Consider the following 21,463-nt stretch of genomic DNA (forward strand, 5'->3'; position numbering starts at 1 on the left):
TTGCTGAGAACACCTGGGGAGCTCCTATACATATATATATTTTTAAGGGCCACACCTGTAGCATACAGAAGTTCCCAGGCTAGGGGTCAATTTGGAGCTGAGGCTGCCGTCCTACACCAGTCACAGCAACGAGGGATCCAAGCCACGTCTTTGACCTACACCACAGCTCACTGGATCTTTAACCCACTGAGAGGGGCCAGGGATGGAACCCGAGTCCTCATGGATACTAGTGGGATTCATTACCACTGAGCCACTGTGGGAACTCTCTGGGGCACTCCTATTTTGGAATATCCTGAGTCATCCAAAAAGGTGTAACTCCATGGTCATATCTTGGTCAAATCGCCTTGTCATTCCTGAGACTGTCTCCAATCACTTCTGGCTGAAGAAATCCTGTCCACCTTCACCGGACAGCAAGGTCAACCCAAATTATGCTACAGGCTTCTAATGATGCTGCTGAATCCAATCCTTGTTCCCAGATGCCAAGAAGGGAACACCCACTTGGATCTGCTTCAACAAACAATAGGATGGGTTGATAACAACTCAGGAGCCCAGAGATGGAGAGCTCATGGTTTGGTGCAGTGTGGGGTGTGCTCTCAGAGACTCTGCCTTGCTCTGTGAGAGCGTCACAGCCATGTGGGTGGACATGGTGGATGCCAATCCCTGGTGGGGTGAGATTTCCTCCATAATTTAGGCCACACAAGCCCATCCCTGGAGCACAATAGGGTTGATTCTACTATAAACATTTAACAGCTACACAAGAGACGTGGACTAGGCTTAGTGTCAGCACATGGATGCTAGGGACATGGGCCTTAGGCACAGAGTGCCATGTGGTGGCCACAGTTGTTCTGCTGTGCTTCACAACCCTCCTTGGACAGGTCGCCCCCTAGACCAAGGCTTCCAATGTGTGGAGGCCATTCTTATAAGGGCAGGGCAGCCTGGAAACTTCTGTCTGTTCCAGCTGCCGGCACATTCATGCTCTAGAGCCCTTTTGCCACTTTCTGTCCTGTAAGGGTGTCTTCAAGACATCAGAGGTGGACTCAGCTATGGATGGGTGCAGATGTGCTAGCATTCCTAGGGTGCCACAGGCTCCGTATGGTCCCCACTCCACATGGAGGGGGTCATTGCCATGTTCACATTGTCAGTGTGTAGTGGTCTGAATAGAGGTGTCTACAAAGGGCGCACTGGTCCTTGGGCTCTCCTGTGCCAGTGGCCCTGCGTCCTTGGTTCTTGCTCCCAGGCAGCTCCCACCTCACCCTGTCCTGAACAATACGTTTGTTAAAAGTCTGTGCCTCCAAACACCTCGTGTAGCTGGGCTCCAGGAACAACGGTTCTCCCAGAGAGGTTTATAGAGGAAATTCCCACAAGGACATCTTTTTGGGTCTGCTTGTTACCCTGTCAACAAGCCAATAGCCTTGGACTTCCCACCAATCTCTCAGCAGTGCCCAGTGGACTAAAGCCCAGTGAGGCCGCCCAGTCTACTGCAGGCCTGTGTGTCTGTGTCTGTGTAGTTCATGTGTCCATTGAGTGTGTCTGTATTTTGGAATGCGTGTAGTTGTATGTCTCTCTGGGCATCCATTTATATTTCTGTGTGTTTCTGCATCTCTGAATGGTGTGTGACATGTAGTGGTATGTATATGCGTATGTTTGTGTCAGTGTATAATTTACCTGTCTTTGTGTGTTCATTTGTATTTCCTTGTGTGTTTACGTGTCTATGTCTGTCCATGTATGCATCTGTATATGGGTGTGTCTGTGTGTAGTTTATGTGTCTATGTGTGTGTCTGTATGTTGTAAGAGCCAGTGGTTTCCACAGTGTAACCTTGGCCACAGCCCTAGGCTGGAGGGAGAACAAGGCAATGAGAAAGTCAAGGGAAAGCAGGTCAGGTTTACCAGTGTTAGCAAAGAGCTCTTAAAACGCAGAACTGAACAAAGTAGGCAAACTATTCGCCCAGTTTCTTATTAAGGGAAAAACCTGTCCCAAGTGTTTGGCTTTCTTCTAGCGAGTGGAGCTTAACAAAGGCTCAGCGAGCGCAGGCTGTGCCCAGCATCTGCGGAGAACTCTGGCCTCTGACCTGGAGCCTCTTGTGTCCCTCTTGGAGGGTCTTCTGCTCCTGAGGTGAGGCCACACCCCCCACCCCCTGACCAAGTCCAGCGGGCCTTGGGGGCGGGGCGGGCGTGCTTGCGGGGACGTCTGTGGGCGTGGCCAGCGGGCTGGAGGACCGCAGCCGGCTGGCACCGCCTGACACCCTTAGGGGACAGCCTCCCTCATCATTCAGAGCTCTCACCTTGGACCAGTAACTCACTCTTGGAAGAGGATCAAGTCTTAAGGTTAGTTGAGAGAGAGGAGGTGAGGAGCTCTCCTGTTCTAGGGAGCAGGCAGGGTTTTAATAAGCCTGTGCTGAGTTGTTGCTTTAAGAAGCAAGGGAAGTTCCTCTAAGAGAAAAGGTGCGAAGTCTAAGACTGCACAGCGGGTGTGCGAGCTCTCCACTGGGTTTAATGGCTTGCTGGGAGGCAGGTTACCAAGACATAGGGCGCCTGCAGCCCGGGTGGGCCTTGGGGCTAAGGAGGAGGGGAATTTGGAAGCTTTGGGACAGCAAATGTTCTGCCTGAACTGCCGGCTGGCATCTGCTCCCACCTCCCGCTTAACCCTCGTGAGCGCTGGTCAGGCGTTCCTGTGGAATGGAATGCGCCAGGGTGAAAACCTTAAATCCCTCCCAGCTGCTGCTCTGCACTCTGGCCACACACAGTGGAATAAATGCATTTAATGTTGCTTGCTCTTTCCAAGGACGTGGAAAGACTGGTGTGTCTGTGGGTGTCGTGCTTGGGTTTGCATACCCAGGCCTGGGCCAGGAGCTCTGAGCAGGTACCTGGGGCTCCCACTGCACAGGCCTAGTTGCTAATGAAGCTCCGCGGGTGACTGAGTGCTGATTTAGAGGATGTGGCAACTTTGTAAAGGGTCCTGATTCCGAGGAAGAGCCAACAGGAGCAGTGAGCAGCAAGGGAAGCTGTTGTCTCCTAAACAAGGCAGCCCACTATAACCTAAATCATCTAGGAAATGCTGTCCCTGAGGTTTGTTTGGCAGGGGTGGACATGGGGTCTGCTGTCCCCATGGGGCAAGGTCTGCCAGGGCTTGGAGGATGGGTGAGCTTGAGTGCAATCGGGCACACCAACCCTCACATAATTGCTAATAAGGATTAAATCTCAATGGAAAAAAATAAGAGGTGAAAGCTCTAGGTAAATTGAAAAGGTTTGCACAAAAAGTGTTTCCTACTCCAAGTGTAGCTTACAAACACTTGAGTACAGTTGTTCAAAGCAGGTGTAAAGCAGGGGTGATTTAAGAACGTAAATTCTTAAAATTTTATTACACTTGTGAAAGGCAAATGCTGCTGCTGTTTTCTGAGAAGCCACAAGTCCCTTGGGGTTGGCTGAGGTCTCAGGGCTCAGGGAGGGAGGGGCTGACCTTGGCTGCTGCTGGGTACCCTGGGAAAGATTTTAAGCCTGAATCCATATGGTCAGGCACATTTTGGAAAGATCTCTGTGGTTAGGTGGTGGGAAGCAGCCAGGGGGTTCTAGAAAGCCACCGCTGAGTCCTGCCAGCTGAGAGGTGGCTGTGCAGCCAGGGCAGGGGGCACTTCCTAGGTGAGAGGTCTGCAGGGTCAGAGGGAGTCGTCAGTGGTGCTGCAGGGTCCTGAGCGGAGGGCCAGGCCTCGAGTCTTCTGCAGGGTTGCTTGGACACTGTGGAGACATCGGGGTGGACCGAAGGCTGCTGGACACAGTGGTCTGGGCTGCAGAGGGCAACTGGGAGTCACCTGTCCAGGTGAGAGTCCCATTTGCTGGGTGGATTTTATGGAGTTTTGATTCTGCATTTTGTCATTGTTTCCAATTGTGCTGCCCCTTGCCTGCTCCTCAGGGAGCAGCTCACCTGGGCCACTTGCCCCCACTGCTGGGCACCCACGACCCCCGAGTATGCAGTTCTGTACCCAGAAAGCTTTGGGTCTGAATAGTATGTTAGGAGGAGAGGAACTTTTGATGACTTTTGGTTTGTTTTCTTAGGAACTTAGACATTGTCCACAGGAGGAGGGCGTTGTCTGTGGAATGATTTCTTTTTAATAATAAAGTTGTCACAGCAGCCAGCATGCTTTTTTTCTTTCTTCTCTTTTCATTGTTGTATTATGTCACGTGATTGAAAAACTTGGAGAAAAATGTTCTTAAAATTTACGAAGAAACTATTTTCCACATGTCGTATATTCCTGCCGCTGATTTATGTGTTACTGAGCTCATTCTGCTCACCACAAGACAGGCCAAAAAATCAGAGATGAGGTTCTGGGCCAAGGAATAAGGACTATTCAGAAAGCCAGGAGCCAGAGCAGACAGCAGAGTAGTGTCCTAGAGAACCATTTTACTGGGGTCTGGGTGCTAGTTTCTTTTATAGAACAAAGAAAGGGGAAGGTGAGGAGGTAGAGTAAAAAGGCTGTAAGTTGTTGCAAATATGTCCTGATTATGGCCAGACTCCTGGAGAGGATGTCTTAATTTCTTTCCTGCAGCCATTCACAGGTAGGATGGCTTGGGATGTTTCCTGTGAGTTAAAGGAAGCTATTTTAGTTTAACATCCAGGCAGGGGGGTAGGGTTCCTGGACACCAGACTGAGGCTTTGGGTCCAAGGGGATTCATTCAGGGGCTGGGGTGCTGAGAGGTGCGTGCCCAGAGGTCAGGCTGTGGGCTAGGCTTTTGTAGTCACACATGTGAGAGGTGATGACCAGGTGTGAGCAGGAAGATTTGGGATGTATTTGAAAGAATGGGATGGGGAATGTTGACTTAAAAAAAAAATGCACAACTTGAAAGTTGAGTTAAGTTTTATTGGTGGCAAAATTAGGACTTAAAGCCCGGGAGACACCATCTCAGGTAGCCCTGAGAAACTGCTCTGAGGAGGCGAGGGGGAAGCTAGGATACATAGGAATTTTTGCAACCAAGGGCAGGTAGTAGGAACAAAAGGTTTACTGCTGATAATTGGGAAAACCAGATATTCCAAGTTAAGGAATTCTGTGACTTTATGGGAAGATACAAAGGTCTGGGTTCACTGAAGTCATTCCCATATCCCTGTGTTCACAGCCTGAGTTTTCCTCAGGGCTCACTGTTAGGAGTGGCTGCAATCCGATGGCTGTGAGATGGCAGGTGTTCTTTGTTTCTTTCCTGAGTTCTCTCACAGCTCACTGGCTTATCCTTGGAGGTGGCTGCATTCGCAGATGTCTGACATCCTTTGTTTTGGTGGTGGTAGTTCCGGCAGCTCTGAAATACTGCTCCAAAGAGGCAGAGGGAAATAATAAATATCAATGTTATGTGATAAAGGTGAAGGGGGAGATGCATGCAGCCATGCACACATTTTACAGAAGTTTGCTGCTGGTCTCATGAAGGTTACCATTAGTCATGAGGAGCAGACATCACCATGAAGGATTTTAGCATTTTTCTAGATATGAGGAGATGCAAGAATTGGGCACATGAGATCTCCTCCTAAAAATATCTAACTGTCTGAAGACCTCTTCTAGTTTTCTCAGAGCACAGAGTGCCTCACTCCTGATCTCCACCCTGAGCTCTGCTCAGGGTGTGCTTCCAGTCAGTAGCTGCAGTGGCTCGTGAGTTAATCCATGTAAGGGCAGATGGCAAGTGCCAAACACCAGTTCACAGGAAGATAGGGGAGAGGGCTCCCTGGGTGACCAGAGCCAACAAACTGGCTAGGAAGTGAGATGAACAAGAGCAGTTTCATTCAGCAGTGCTGAGCAGGTGTTCAGAGGGGACTGCCGTGGGAGTCTGTGCTCAGGGCAGGTTGGATTTGGAGATGGATGTCTTCAGAGAGTGGCCAGTGTTTAAGGTCCCAAGACTGAGATCCAGGGAGGGAGGACCTAGATAGAGGCTGTGTAGAGGGGAGGGAGTCAGCAGAAGAGAATGAGAAGAAGAACCAGAGGCCCAGTGAACCTGGGATCAAAAGAGAGGATGCTGCAGGCAAGGCTGCTGATAATCCCAGACAGGGACAGAGCTGGGAGGTGACCCATGACCTTGGCCAGATGGTTTTCCATCAAATTCATGGATGCTAGCTTGAGTGAAGAGGGTGCAATAAAGGAGAAGTGAATATAGTCTTGAGAGGTTGTGGGAGAGGACAGGAGAGGAACTGGGCAGCGGCTGAAGGACCCTGGGAAGACAGATTCAATTTTTTGTTTTTAGGTAGATTTTATTTTGTAGATTTATGAGCAGTTGTAAGAAATAATAAAGATCCCCTGTGCCTTTTGTGCAGTTTCCTCCATAGTAAACCTCATGCAAATCTATATTACAGCATCACTGCCAGGATATTCACGAACATTCCTGTCTCCACAAGGACCCTTCCTGTTGCCTTTTTTAGCCACACTTACATTCCTTCTGCCCCCACCCCTTAACCCGGAGGGAAGCTGCAAATCTCTTCTCCATTCTATAATTTTTTTGCTTCAAGAATGCTTCAGGGATTTCCTTTCGTGGCGCAGTGAAAATGAATCCGGCTAGGAATCATGAGGTTGCGGGCTCGATCCCTGGCCTTGCTCAGTGGGCTAAGGATCTGGCATTGCCGTGAGCCACAGACGCGGCTTGGTTTGCAGACGCGGTTCAGATCTGATGTTGCTGCGGCTGTGGCGTAGGCCATATATTGGCTGTTGTAGCTCTGATCGGACCCCTAGCCTGGGAACCTCCATATGCCACAGGTGTAGCCCTAAAAAGCAAAAAAATAAAAATAAAAAATAAAAAAAAAAGAATGCTCCACACAGAGAATCGTATGGTGTGTATAACCTGTTGTGATTAGCTTTTTTTTTTCACTCTGTGAAAGTACACTCATGCAAGTTGTTGCACATATCAATAGTTTGTGCCTTTTATTGCGGAGTAGGATTCCATGGTACAGATGTAACACTATTTGTTTAACCACTCACATGTCTTTTTTTCCATTTTCTTTTTTTCAGCTTTATTAAGGTATAATTGACAAATAGAAATTGTATATTTAAGGCATGCAATTGATGTTTTGATAACTTTCATTTCTTTTTTTTCCCCAGCAGATGACATTTATTGTTACTGTGTTTTCTCTTTATTTTATTTATTGAAGAGTATTTGACTGACAATATTATATTAGTTTCAGGTGTACAACATAGTAATTTGATATTTTTATAGATTATTCTCAATATAAAGTGATTCTAAAATGTTGGCTATATTTCTTGTGCTGTAAATTATATCCTTGTAGCTTAGTTATTTTGTAACTTGTAGTTCGTACCTCTTACTCCCCTTCCCTTATCTTGCCCCTCATCCCATCCCATTCCTCACTGGTAACCACTAGTTTGTTCTACAAATCTGTGAATCTGTTTTTGTTTTGTTACATTCATTTGTTTTATTTTTTTATATTCTACATATAAGTAAAAAATAAGACTATTGTCTTTCTCTGACTTATTTTATGAAGCATAACATTCTACAGGTCATCATCCATGTTGTTGCAAATGGCAATATTTCATTTTTCATGGCTGAGCAATATTCCATTATATATGTTACATACACACATATATAAAGCATATCATATATTATCATATATTATGATATGATAGTATGATATATATTTTATATATATATAATTTTCTCTATCTGTTCATATGTTGATGGACAGTTAGGTTCTTCTGTATTTTGGCTATTGTAAATAGTGCTGCATGGAGTGTAGATTAGTATTTTCATTTTTTTTCAGATATATACCCAGAGGTGAAATTGCTGGATCATACGCTAGTTTTGTTTTTAATTTTTTTGACAAACCACCATACTGTTTTTCACAGTGACTCCACTTTTACATTCTGACCAAGCATGTTCAAGTGTTCAATGTTCAGTTTTCTCCCACTTGTTGTGTCTTGTCTTTTTGACAGTAGCCATTCTGACAGGTGTGAAAAGATCTCTTGTGATTTTGATTTGCGTTTCACTGTTGATTAGTGATGTTGAGCATCTTTTCATGTGCCTATCCCAATCTGTGTGTCTTCTTTGGAAAACAAGTCTGTTCATGTCCTCTGCCCATTTTAAAAATTATTTATTTATTAATTTTTTTAGGGCTGCATGTGTGGCATATGGAAGTTCCTAGGCTAGGGATTGAATTGGAGCTGCAGCTTCTAGCCTATGCCACAGCATGCCAGGTCCGAGCCATGTCTGTGACCTATACTGCAGCTCACGGTAACACCAGATCCTTAACCTACTGAGCAGGGCCAGGGATGGAACCCACATCCTCATGGATACTGGTTTGTTACCACTGAGCCATAATAGGAACTCCATCTGCCCATTTTTTTTTTTTTTTTTTTTTTTTTTTTTTTTTTTTTTTTTGTCTTTTTTTTTGCTATTTCTTTGGGCCGCTCCCGCGGCATATGGAGGTTCCCAGGCTAGGGGTCGAATCGGAGCTGTAGCCACCGGCCTACGCCAGAGCCACAGCAACGCGGGATCCGAGCCATGTCTGCAACCTACACCACAGCTCACGGCAACGCCGGATCGTTAACCCACTGAGCAGGGGCAGGGACCGAACCCGCAACCTCATGGTTCCTAGTCGGATTCGTTAACCACTGCGCCACGACGGGAACTCCTGCCCATTTTTTAATTAGTTTTTTTTTTTATGTCGATCTCTATATGTTCTTTTTATATTTTGAATATTAACCCTTTATCAGATGTATCATTTGCAAATATCTTCTTCCATTCAGTAGGTTTACTTTTAGTTTTGTTGATAGATTCCTTCACCATGCAAAAGCTTTTTAGTTTGATGTAGCCCCATTTGTTTATTTTTGCTTTTGTTTCCTTTGCTTGAGGAGACAGACCCAAAAAATATAGCTAAGGGCAATGTCAAAAAGTGTCGGTCCTATGTTTTCTTTTAGAAATTTTATGATTTCAGGTCTTTTATTTAGGTCTTTAAATCATTTTGAGTTTATTTTTGTATAGGTGTGAGAAAATGTTTTATTTCATTCTTCTAAATGTAGTTGTCTAAGTTTCTGCTATTTTGGGATGGAATGTCCTATAAATATCTATTAAGTCCAACTGGCCTAATGTGTCATTTAAGATGTCTGTTTCCTTATTGATTTTCTGTCTGCATGATTTGTCTTTGATGTAGGTGGAGTGTTAAAGTCTCCTACTGTTATTATAATATTGTATTATTGTAAATTTCTCCTGTTACATCTGTTAATATTTTCTTATGTATTTAGGTGCTCCTGTATTAGGTGCATATATGATAAGGAATGTTATATTTTATTCTTAGGTTGATCCCTTTATCATTATATAATACCCTTCTTTATCTTTTGTTATGGACTTATTTTAAAGTCTACTTTGTCTGATATAAGCATTGCTACCCTAGCTTTCTTTATATTTCCATTTGCATGTACCACCTTTTTCCACCATCTCACTCTGTCTGTGTGTGTCTTTGGCTCTGAAGTGAATTTCTTGTGGGAAGCACATAGATGGGTCTTTTTAAAAAGTTTAATCAACCACCCTATGTCTTTTGATTGGAGCATTTAGTCCATGGGAATTTAAAATGAATAATCGATGGCTCTGTACTTATTGTGTACTTACTGCCATTTTGTTACTCGTTTTCTGGTTGTTTTTATAGTTCTTCCCTGTTCTTTTTTTCCTCTTTTAGTTTCTTCCCTTGTGGTTTTATGATTTTTATGATTTAGTTGTATGCTTGTATTCTTTTCTCTCTAGTTTTTGTGTATCTGTTACAGGTTTTTGATTTGTGGTTACTGTAGGTTTCATATATGCTGACCTATAACTGTATCTACTTGTTTTAAACTGATAACCATTTAAGTTCAAATACATTCTAGAAGATCTACATTCTTTGTTTGATGTTTTGTGTTCTTGATGTCATGTTTTACATTTTCATGTCTATCCCTCAGCTGTTTTTTTGTAGTTACAGTTGATTTTTATAATATTTGTGGTTTAATCTTTATACTAGCTTAATTAAATGGTTGATCCACAGCCTTTACTATGTATTTACTTATACCAGTGGGATTTTTCCTTTCTCGTATATTCTTACTTCTTATAGCCTTTTCTATTCCACTTGGAGAAGGCCCTTTAACACTTCTTTTAGGGTCACTTTAGTGTTGATGAACTTATTTTGTTTTTGCTTATCTTAGAAGCTCTTTGTTTCTGGGAACCCTATAAGGTGAATGTTCATATACTTGATGTTGTCCTAGAGGTTCCTTAAACTATCCTCATTTTTATTTTTTAAATTTTTTAAATTTATTTTTTTCTCTTTTTTGGCCACACCCATGGCAAATGGAAGTTCCTGGGCCAGGGATCTATCCTTATTAAAAAATATTTTTCTTTTTCCTGTTTTAATTGAGTGAGTTCCACTATTCTGTCTTCCAGAGTGCTTGTGTGTTCTTTTTTTTTTTTTTTTTTTTTTTGTCTTTTGTCTTTTTGTCTTTTGTTGTTGTTGTTGTTGCTATTTCTTGGGCCGCTCCCACGGCACATGGAGGTTCCCAGGCTAGGGGTTGAATCGGAGCTGTAGCCACCGGCCTACGCCAGAGCCACAGCAAGGCGGGATCCGAGCCGCGTCTGCAACCTACACCACAGCTCACGGCAACGCCGGATCGTTAATCCACTGAGCAAGGGCAGGGACCGAACCCGCAACCTCATGGTTCCTAGTCGGATTCGTTAACCACTGCGCCACGACGGGAACTCCTATGTGTTCTTTTGTATCATATAGTCTGCTGTTAATTCCTTCTAGTGTGTTTTCATTTCAGTTATTGTATTCTTCAGCTTGACTGGTACTTTTTTTATATATTTTTCTAATTCTTTGTTGAAGTTCTCGTAGTGTCCATCTGTTCTATTCCCAAGTTATCGTTTTACTTACTATTGCTTTGAATGCTTTATAATGTAAATTAATTATCTGTTTCATTAGGGTTTCTTTTTTTTTCATGTTCTTTTGTTTGACTTAATTCTTTATTTTCTCATCCTGTTTAACTTTCTCTGTCCCTCTGAAATTTGGAGAAACCATCACCTGCCCCAGTCTTGAAAGGGTGTCCCTCTGTGAAAGAGTCCCTATGCAGCCTCTGTGTTCCCAGTGGCTTTGGTAGGAGAGCTGGATCTGATATGGCTACAGGCCACCTCTTCCCTGGGGTGTGCTGATAGCCACTGCCTTGGTTGGGATTAGGGATGGAGTCAGAAAAGCTAGAGCCAGAACCAGGTGGCATTTGGGGCTACTCCTAGTTTCAGTGGCAGTTGTCACCCTTTTGAGGGTTGGGCAAGGGCCAAAGAGGCTGGAGTAGAGCCCTCAGGGAGTTGTGCTTCTCCTTGGTGTGATTGCATTCTCTGTCTTGTTTGGGGGCATGAACAGGGCTGGGGCTACACTTCTGAGCTGATTCTGCCTTTTTCCACCATGTGCCCCTTAATTACAGGCAGAGTCAAGGCCAGAAGGCTGGGGAAGCTCTTCTGAATTGTCTTGACTCCTTCCCTGGTATATGCATGCATGCAGGCTGGCAGTGGTGCTCTTGCCCTGGCTAGAAGTAAGGTCAGTACCTGCACTGGCTCTGCTCCTTTCAAGTATGTGCCCTTTTATGGCGATGGCAGCCTCTGCCTTAAGGGGAACAGTGCTGGAGTAGGAGGGACTATAGCAAGTTCTGGTGTGGGCTGGGGTCATGCTGCAGAAGTGCTGGCATTTAAGTCTGCTGTCTCTATCAGCAAGTACATACATGTTTTTTTGCTTGTTTGTTTTTTTTAGGGCCATACCCATGGCATATGGAGGTTCCCAGGCTAGGGGTCAAATCATAGCTGTAGCTTCTGGCCTATACCAGAGCCACAGCAACGTGGGATCTGAGCCACATCTGCGACCTATACCACATAGCTCACAGCAACGCCAGATCCTTAACCCACTGAGCAAGGCCATGGCTTGAACCCCCAACCTCATGGTTCCTAGTCGGATTCATTTCCACTGTGCCATGATGGGAACTCCAAGTACATACATTCTTTAAGAGCAGAGTCATAATTTCCCCACAGCCCTCTGATAAGCCCCACTGGTTTTAAAATCATCTAAGTGGGCCCATCTTCCTAGTGTCAGACCCCAGGACTGTGTTACCTAATTACATGGCTTGAAACCATCACTGCCTAGGGAATATCCCTTAGCCTCTGTGATCCCCTGTCTCTCTGGGTCCCCTGCTAGGCATGTGGGTCCTGACTAGATCACTTCTCCTTCCTTCCTACCAGACTGTGTGCTTCTTTCTTTAGATCCTTGGTTGTTGATGAGCTGTTCTGCTAGTCTTCAGGTTCTTCTCGGCGAGAGATACTCTATATGTAGTTGTAGTTTTGATGTATTCATGAGGAGAGGTGCGCTCATGGTCTTCCAACTCCACCATCTTGATCCTGCCTCCTAACCATGCAGACATTGACAGCTGTTGGCAGACATCTGGGTTGTTTCCAGTTTGGGCCTGGATAGAGCTGCTATGAACATTTATATACGGGCGTTTGTGTGAAAATAAGTTTCATTTCTCTTAGATAACTGTCTGGGGGTGCAGTTTCAGGGGGTTATGATAGTTCTTCTCTAAGAAATGGTCAACTTGCTTTTGAGACTGTTTATATCATTCCCTCCGGCAGTGTGTGAGGGGTCCAGTCTCTGCCTGGTCACCTACATTTGCTGTTGTCTCTATTTTTAAATTCTAGACATTCTCATAGATGTACAGTGATATGTCACTGTAATTTTAATTTCCATTTTCCTAATGGCTGTGTGAAGACGGACATCTTCTCATGTGCTTATTTGTTATCTGTATATGGTCTTCAGTGAAGTGACTCCTCATGCCTCTGCCTGTTCTCTAATGAGTTGTTTCCTTACTGTTGAGGTTGAGGGTTCTTTGTGTGTTAGGGATATTAGTCCATTTTTGTATATGTGATTGGCAAATATTTTATACCAGAATATAGTTTGTCTTTTCATCCTCCTAACAAGTTTTCACACGGCAAACTTTTTAAATTTTCGTGAATTTCTTTTATTTTTTTCTTTTTAGGACTGCACCCACAGCATATGGAAGTTCACAGGCTAGGGGTCAAATTGGAGCTGTAGCTGCTGCTGCACCATAGCTACAGTAACACCAGATCCGAGCCATGTCTGTGAACTACATCACAGCTCACAGCAATGCCAGATCCTTAACCCACTGAGCAAGGCCAGTGATTAAACCCTAGTCCTCGTGGATATTAGTTAGGTTCATTACTGCTAAGCCATGATGCGAACTTCCAATTTTGGTGAATTTCAATTGTCAGTTTTTGTTTGTTTTATGGATCATGTTTTTGGTGTTAAGTTTAAGGCTCTTTGCCAAGCCCCAGATCCTGATGATTTTTTCCTATGTTTATTTCTAAAACTTTTATAGTTTTACATTTAAGTCTGCGATCCATTTTTGATTAACTTTCGTGCAACACATAAGGCAAAGCTAAAGTTCTCTCCTTCCCTCCCTCCCTTCCTTCCTTCCTCCCTTACTCCCTCATTCCTTTCCTTCCTTCCTCCTGTATTTCTTCCTTTCTTTCACCTGTGGATATCCATTTGCTCTAGCACTGTTTGTTGAGCAGGCTGTCTTTCTTGCATGGACTTGCTTTTGTATGTTTGTCAGAATCCTTCTGGGCCTATTTCTTGGTGTTTGTTCTGTTGCATTGATCCTTATGTGTATATCTCTGTCCATACCACATCCTTTTGATTATTGTAGCTATAACATTATATAATATGTTAATCATGTATATAACATAATGTATATTATGTTAACAATATAATTAATCTTCTTTTTTCCAAATTGTGTTACTTATTCTCAATCATTTGCTTTTCTGTATAAATTTTAGAATAATCTTGTTTATATCTACAAAAAATCTTGCTGGAATTTTGATAGACATTGAATTAAACTTGTATTTCAATTTTGGGAACATTGACATCTTGACTGTGTTGAATCATCCAATCCATAAACTTGCCATATTTCTCCATGTGTTTATTTATTTATTTGTTTGTTTGTTTGTTTATTGTCTTTTTAGGGCCACATCTGCAGCATATGGAGGTTCCCAGACTAGGGGGTCCATTTGGAGCTGTAGCCACCACCCTACGCCATAGCCACAGCAACGCCAGATCTGAGCTGTGTATGCAACCTACACCACAGCTCATGGCAACCTTAACCCACTGAGTGAGGCCAGGGATCGAATCCTCAACCTCACTGTTCCTAGTCAGATTCATTTCTGCTGTGCCACAATGGGATCTCTCTTTTTTTTCCTCCATGTATTTAGATCTTTAATTTTTTCATCAGCATTGTGTAGTTTCCAGCTTATTAGCCAGTAAATGTTTTATTAGGTGTATACCTAAATCTTTAATTTTTTTAGCAATTGTAAATGGTATTATTATTATTATTATTATTTCTTTTTTAGGGCTGCAGTTCCGGTATATGGAAGTTCCCGGGCCAGGGGTCCAATCAGAACTGCAGCTGCTGGCCTACACCACAGCCACAGCAATGCCAGATCTGAGTGGTGTCTGTGAATTACACTGCAGATCATGGAGACACCAGACCCTTAACCCACCGAACGAGGCCAGGGATCAAACCCACATCCTCATGGATATTAGACAGGTTTGTTTCTATTGAGCCACAATGGGAATTCCCAATGGTGTTATGTTTTTAATTTTGGTATCAACATGTTCTTTGATACTGTGTAGAAATATTAGATTTTGAAATGACCTTGCTGAACTCACTTATTAGTTCTATGAGTTTTTTGTAGGTTCCTTGGGATTTTTTTTTTTAATGTAGAAAACCATACCATCTGCAAATTGAGACAGGTTTATCTCTTCCTTTCTCTTCTGTATGCTTTTATTTCCTTTTCTCGCTCTGTTCACCTGGCTAGAGCTTCCATGTTGAATGGGAATGGTGAGATTAGAGTCCTTGCCTGATCTTCTCAGGAAAGCTTTCGATTTTCTTACCATTAAGTATGATGTTAACTACAGGTTTTTCTTATGGGTGTCCTTTTGATTTCTCTGGGGTCTGTGGTGATATTCCACATTTCATTCCTTGTGTTGGTAATTTGTATTTACTTTTTGCTCTGTCAGTTGTGCTAGAGGTTTTTCAATAACCAGTTCTTCATTTTATTGATTTTCTCTGCTGTTTTTCTATTTTGTTGGCTTTTGCTTTCATACCTATTACTTTCTTATTTTTGTCTGCTTTGGGTTTGTTTTGCTCTTTTTTTCCTAAGTTATTGAGATGAGAGCTTAGTTAATTTGAGCATTTAGTGCTGTAGATTTCCCTCACATCACTCCTTTAGCTGTGTTCCACAAATTTTGATATGTTATATTTTAATTTTAATTCATTTCTTTATAATTTTGATTTACCTCGAGAATTCATTTTTCACTCCTGGATTATTTACAAATTTGTTTTGTTTTGTTTCTTTTTAGGCTGCACCCGCCACATATGGAGGTTCCCAGCCTAGGGATCTAATCAGAGTCACAGCTGCCAGCCTACACCACAGACAGAGCAATGCCAGATCTGAGCCTCATCTGCAACCTACACCACAGCTCATAGCAACGCCATGTCCTTAACCCACTGAACAAGGCCAGGGATCAAACCCACAACTTTATGATTCCTAGTCAGATTCGTTAACCATTGCGCCACAATAGGAACTCCCCCTTGTCTCTTTATAACACACTATATGATTTCAGTTCTTTTGAATCTGTTGAAGTTTGTTTTATGGTTCAAGGTGTGTATGGCCTTAATGTACATTCTATGGGCATTTAAAAAATGTTATGCTGTTGTTGGCCAGATTATCCAGTAGATTGGTTTACAGTTGTTCAATTCTATATTCTTGCCAGTTTTCTGTCTTGTTCTATCATTTGCTGAGAGAGAGGTGAAGTACATGTCTGCTTCTCCTTTCATTTCTGTCAGTTTTCCATCACATATTTTGTAGCTCTATTTGGTGCATACACGTTTAAGATTTCTGTGTTCTCTTGGTAAACTGACCTGTTTATCATTATACAGCATCTCTGTCCCCAGTAATTTTCTTTGATCTGAAGTCTACTGCATCTTTTATCAGTTTAGCTACTCATGTTTTCTTTGGATTAATGCTTGAATAATATATCTTTGTTCATCTTTTTTCTTTTATCTTACTTATTTTGTTATTTTTGAAGTGAATTTCTTATAGACTGCACATACTTGAGTTGTGTTTTTTAATATATTCTGCTAAACTTCATTAATTGTTGTATTCAGACCACTTATATTTAGTGTAATTTTGATGTGTCAGGGCTTTGGGTTACTTGAATATATTTTATAATCTTTTCTTGATCTATAGTATTTTTGAATATATTTTTATAGCTTTTCAAAGTGGTCGCTCTAGGTATTAAATTATATATACATTTCTTCTCACAGTTCTCTTGTAATCATTTTATCAGAGTAAAATCTAGAATGCTTACCTCCCTCTCCATCCTTTTACCTCCCCAATTTGTGATAAATTGTCTTAAATATTTCTTCTACATATATTGATAATCACATCAAAAAGTGTTGTAATTTTTGCTTCAAAAAATCAAACAATTTGGAAAGTTCCAGAGTGGAAAGAAAATGTATTTACTCATATTTTTTTATGTTTCCATTGTTCTTTTTACTTTCATGATGCTCCAGAATTTCTTCTCTTATCTTTCCTGTTTTGTTTAGAGAATTTTCTTTAGCCATTCTCTTAGGATAGGTCTGCTGGCAACAAATTCTCTTAGTTTTTTTTTTCCTCCATCTAAAAATGTCTTGAGGGAGTACCCATTGTGGCGCAGCAGGAATGAATCTGACTAGCATCCATGAAGATGCAGGTTCAATCCCTGGCCTTGCTCAGTGGATAGGGGATCTGGCATTGCCGTGAGCTGTGGTATACGTTACAGATGTGGCTCAGATCCTGTGTTACTGTGGCCATGATGTAGGCTGGCAGTTGCAGTTCCGATTGGACCCCTAGGCTGGAAACTTTCATATGCTGTGGGTGCGGCCCTTAAAAGCAAAAAATAATTTAAAAAGTCTTGATTTCCCTTATATTCCTTGGGGATGTTTTCACTGGATAGTGGATTTTGGGTTGACAGTTCTTTCCTTTGATTATTTGAAAAATATGATGCCACTTTTTCCAGCCTCCATGGTTTCTAGTATTTGATTTTTTTTCCCCTATAGGTATAATCATTGCTTTTCTCTTGCTTGGTTTCAAGCTTTTTTCTTTGTCTTCAGTTTTTCAAAAGTTTGAGTAATATATCTTAGTGTAGATTTCTTTGCATTTATCTTCATTGGTAGGTATGTGTGTTTTGTCAAATTTGGGGCATTTTTTAGCCATTATTCCTTCAAATACTTTCTCAGTTACATACTATCTCTCTTCTCCTTCTGGGATTATTATTATTATTATTATTGTTATTATTTTTTTTTTTTTGCTTTTTAGGGCCACCCATGTGGCATATGATGGTTCCCAGGCTAGGGGTTGAATAGGAGCTGTAGCTGCTGGCCTATGCCACAGCCACAGCAACACGGGATCCGAGTCTCATCTGCGACCTATACCGCAGCTCGTGGCAATGCTGATCCTTAACCCATTGATCAAGGCCAAGGACTGTACCTGCATCCTTATGGATACTAGTTGGGTTATGAATCCGCTGAGCCACAACAGTAACTCCTCCTTCTGGGATTCCAATTACATGAATGGAATAGCCCCACAAGTCTCTTAAGGATTTGTTAATTTTTTTCTCTGTTGTTCATATTAGGTATTTCTACTGTTCTATCGCCCAGTTCATGGATTCTTTTCTGTTCCCATCATTTTGCTGTTGAGTCCATCTATTGAATTTTATTTTTTCTGTTGTATTTTTCAGTTCCATTTGGCTATTCTTTGTTGAGGCTTTCTGTTTCTTTGCTGAGACTTTCTATTTTTTCATTTGTTCCTACTGTGTCTGTTACTGCTTTTGAAGCTTTTTCACTTTGGCTGCCTTAAAACTCTGTCAGCTCTTTCTGACATACCTATCATCTTGGTGTCTTCTCATCTGTTTTCTTTCAAGTTGAGATTTTCTTGGTTATCACTGTGACAGGTCATTTTGATTGAAACTTGTACATTTGGAGTATTATGAGACTCTAATTCCTACTTAAACTTTCTGTTTAGCTGGTTTCTTCTGACCCCAGTCCTGCAGAAGGGTCTAGTACTGTCTCATTGCTGTCAGGTGGGATTAGAAACCTAAGTTCCCCACTTAGCTTCAGTTGATATCAGGGTAGGGAAGGATTCCCCATTATTTCTAGGTGGGATTGTGGGGATTCTGGATTCCTGCTGGGCCTCTGCTGGTCCTATCCTAACTGGAAGGGATGGAGGCACCTTATCACTGCTCCTCATGTGGCCTCCAGGGACACAGTTGGGAGGGAACCCCTTGTTAATGCTGAGAAGTAATGAAAGTTCTAACTTTCCTCCTGGCCTCCTGACACCTTAACAAGGAGGGCAAGGGGTTTCCCTTTCTGCAAGGTGGGGGTGAAGTTCAGGTTCCCTACTTGTGGTCTCTACCAAATGAAGGGGGGAATGCTAGGGAGGAGGGGGACTTCCTAGAACTCAGCAGAGCTGAATGTCCCAGCTCCCTATCTGCCTTCTTTGATACTACATAAGTGAGGATCGGGGTCTGGGCCTCTTATTACAGTCTGGTGAAGGTGGGGGTTTAGGCTTACCACTCGGCCTTTGCTGTCTGGGTAGATGTGGATCAAGTGTTTGCCTGCAGTTGAGTAGTTATTGTTTAAAAATTTCCTATCCTACTAGGCTACTGCATTCCTGTTCCTTTGGCTAGAGAGGGAAGGCTTTTCTTGGGACATTTTAGGTTTGTATCTGTTGGTGTTTCCAGGTTGCTGACTTCTTCAGCACCCTGCCTGGGATATATGAGACATGATAAAAACCCAGGGGCACAGGCTCACCCCTGTGTAATTCCTTGGGTCCCTAATTTGTCCTTCTTCTGTCCACCTTTCAGAGTCTTCTTACAGTTGTTTTATATAAGATGTCAAGTTAAGGAGTTCCCATTGTGGCTCAGTGGTAATGAACATGAGTAGTGTCCATGAGGATTCAGATTCAATCCTGGGCTTTGCTCAGTGGGTCAAGGATCTGGTGGTGCTGTGAGCTGTGATGTAGTTGCAGACACAGCTCAGATCCCACGTTTCTGTGGCTGTGGTGTAGGCTGGCAGCTGTAGCTCCAATTTGACCCCTAGCCTGGGAACTTCCATATGCTGTGGGTGTGGTCCTAAAAAGACAAAAAAAAAAAAGAGTCAGGTTTATATAAAATAGGAGGAAGAGGGAAAAGCAATTCTACTGTATGTTCCTGGGAGCACAAGTCCTGAGATGTATCTTTTTAGTGTTCGGTGTGTTTGCATGCTGGCCTAAATGATTCAGGAGAGAAGGAGGAGAGTTTTTGGTGGGTTTTTTTTTTTTTTTGGTCTTTTTGCCTTTTCTAGGGCTGCTCCCATGGCATATGGAGGTTCCCAGGCTAGGGGTCTAATTGGAGCTGTTGCCGCTGGCCTACACCAGAGCCACAGCAACGCGGGATCTGAGCTGCGTCTGCAACCTACACCACAGCTCACAGAAATGCTGGATTCTTTATTCACTGAGCAAGGCCAGGGATCGAACCCGCAACCTCATGATTCCTAGTTGGATTCGTTAACCACTGTGTCATGACAGGAACTCCAGGAGGAGAGTTTTAACAAAGTAGTCTGAGCAGGTGAGAGCAGGTGGGCTCTGCTGTACCTGATAGGGCTGCAGGCAGGCATGGCCTTGGGAAGCTGGGTACTTTCTTCGCATTGCCTCATTTTGTCAATGTGCAGATCCTGGGACTTACTGCTCTTGGAGACATTCCTTGCCCTTGCTATGCTCTACTCTGAATCTCCGTGTCTGGCTCAGGCTCAGCTTCCTGGGTTAACAGCTTCCTGCTGAGTTTGGCCCGTGGGAGAGTCTGCTGAGGGGGTTGGTAAAGGAGGAAGGGAGAGGCCAGTACTTTGCCCTGTTCAACCCTGCTTTAGGTTGCGTCTCTTCTGGGGCTCCAGCTCCTTCCAGAAATGTCTCCCATGGCTTCTGCACTCACATTCTCTCTCCACCCCTCAGCTGCTGTAGGTAGAGGTCTCCTGCTGCTGCTGATTTCAGCCTCTGGTTAGATTCTTGGCATGTCCACTTCCCATGTAACCAGCTTCTAGGGTTATGTGCTCATAACAGCTTCCATTTCCTTCTTGGACCCTGGCTGATCCCATCAGTGAAGGAAGGAAAAGAAAAAGTCAATGGCTGAGACTGAATGGGGGGAAGTTAGATGGGGATTTAAGGACGTGCAGGAGAGAGGGAGTGCAAATTGCCTTTGGAGATGCAGCAGGATTTCTAGGCAATGCTAGGACTCACTGTGACCCTGCACGTGGAGGCCAGGTGGGACCATCAGAGTACCTAGAGTTCTCATGGCCTTGTTTAGCCACTGGTCTGGTTGCACACAGAGGGTAAGCCAAGTGTGAGGTCCTACCACGGTTGCCCGATAGATTCCAGGGTGGCCCCCATGATCCTCACTGCCTGGCTTCATGCTCTTATGTAATGATACCCTGCCCTTGAGTGAGGGTGGGCTCTGTGACTGGCTTCCCATTGATAGAATATGGCAGAGATGATGGTTAGGACCATATTACATCGTGACTGTGTTCTGCATATGAAAGTCTTCCTTGCTAGTTGACCTGCTCTGAAGACTCTCGCCGTTGCTTGATGAAATGAGCAGATATGTTGGCACCCATATGGCAAGCAGCTATAGGAAGCCTGTGGGAAGTGAGGGGCTTCATAGCAACCTTTGAGAGCACACCATGCTGCCTCGAACCTCAGGTCTTGTGGGGCGGCGGGGTGCTGCTGACTGTAAACAAATAAAATGGCAATGGGTTAAAACATAATCCCCAAAGTAGGACACTGTAACCTTGCAAGTATAGTGATTTTTCTCATCTTCATAACAGGTATTATTATTATTTACTCATTGTAAAAGTATTAATTTGCTAGATGCAAAAATTGTTAGCACCATAACACAAACAATGGCAAAAGAGAAAGCCCAGTCTTCTTTATCTCCACCACTAGAGGTATCCATATTCTGGAGGATGTGTCTTTTTCGTCTTTTGTTCTATGTATATACTCCGTACATATTTGTTTCAAGAAATAATTCCAGGAGTTCTCACTGTGGCTTAGTAGGTTAAGAACCTGACATAGTGCCTGTGAGGATGTGGATTCGATCCTTGGCCTAGCTCATTGGGTTAAGGATCCAGCATTGCTGTAAGCTGCATTGTAGGTTGCAGACGAGGCTTGAATCTTTATTGCTGTGGCTGAGGCATAGACCTGCAGCTGCAGTTCCCTTTCAACCCCTAGCCTGGAGACAAAAATAAAGTAAAAAGAAATACATTCTGGTATATTTCTTTTTATTTTATTTCACTCACTGGTGTTTGCCATATTTTAAATGTTTCCCAATATCAATAACTCTAGAGGA

General features: G+C 43.2%; 1 protein-coding gene across 1 annotated transcript in view; it reads left to right on the plus strand.

Moving 5' to 3' along the window:
* Positions 1–2,242: 2,242 nt before the first annotated feature.
* The window catches only part of OCA2 (OCA2 melanosomal transmembrane protein), a gene marked incomplete at its 5' end in the record, with an annotated part of 212,604 nt that continues 193,383 nt past the window's right edge, over positions 2,243–21,463 (plus strand). Inside the window, 1 exon segment of the mRNA NM_214094.2 lies at positions 2,243–2,325.

This window comes from Sus scrofa, chromosome 15 (genome assembly GCF_054392235.1).
Source record: "Sus scrofa isolate SSC_HxYL_T2T_F1_AM1 chromosome 15, Sscrofa_HxYL_maternal_Yorkshire_Landrace_v2.0, whole genome shotgun sequence".
NCBI lineage: Eukaryota > Metazoa > Chordata > Mammalia > Artiodactyla > Suidae > Sus > Sus scrofa.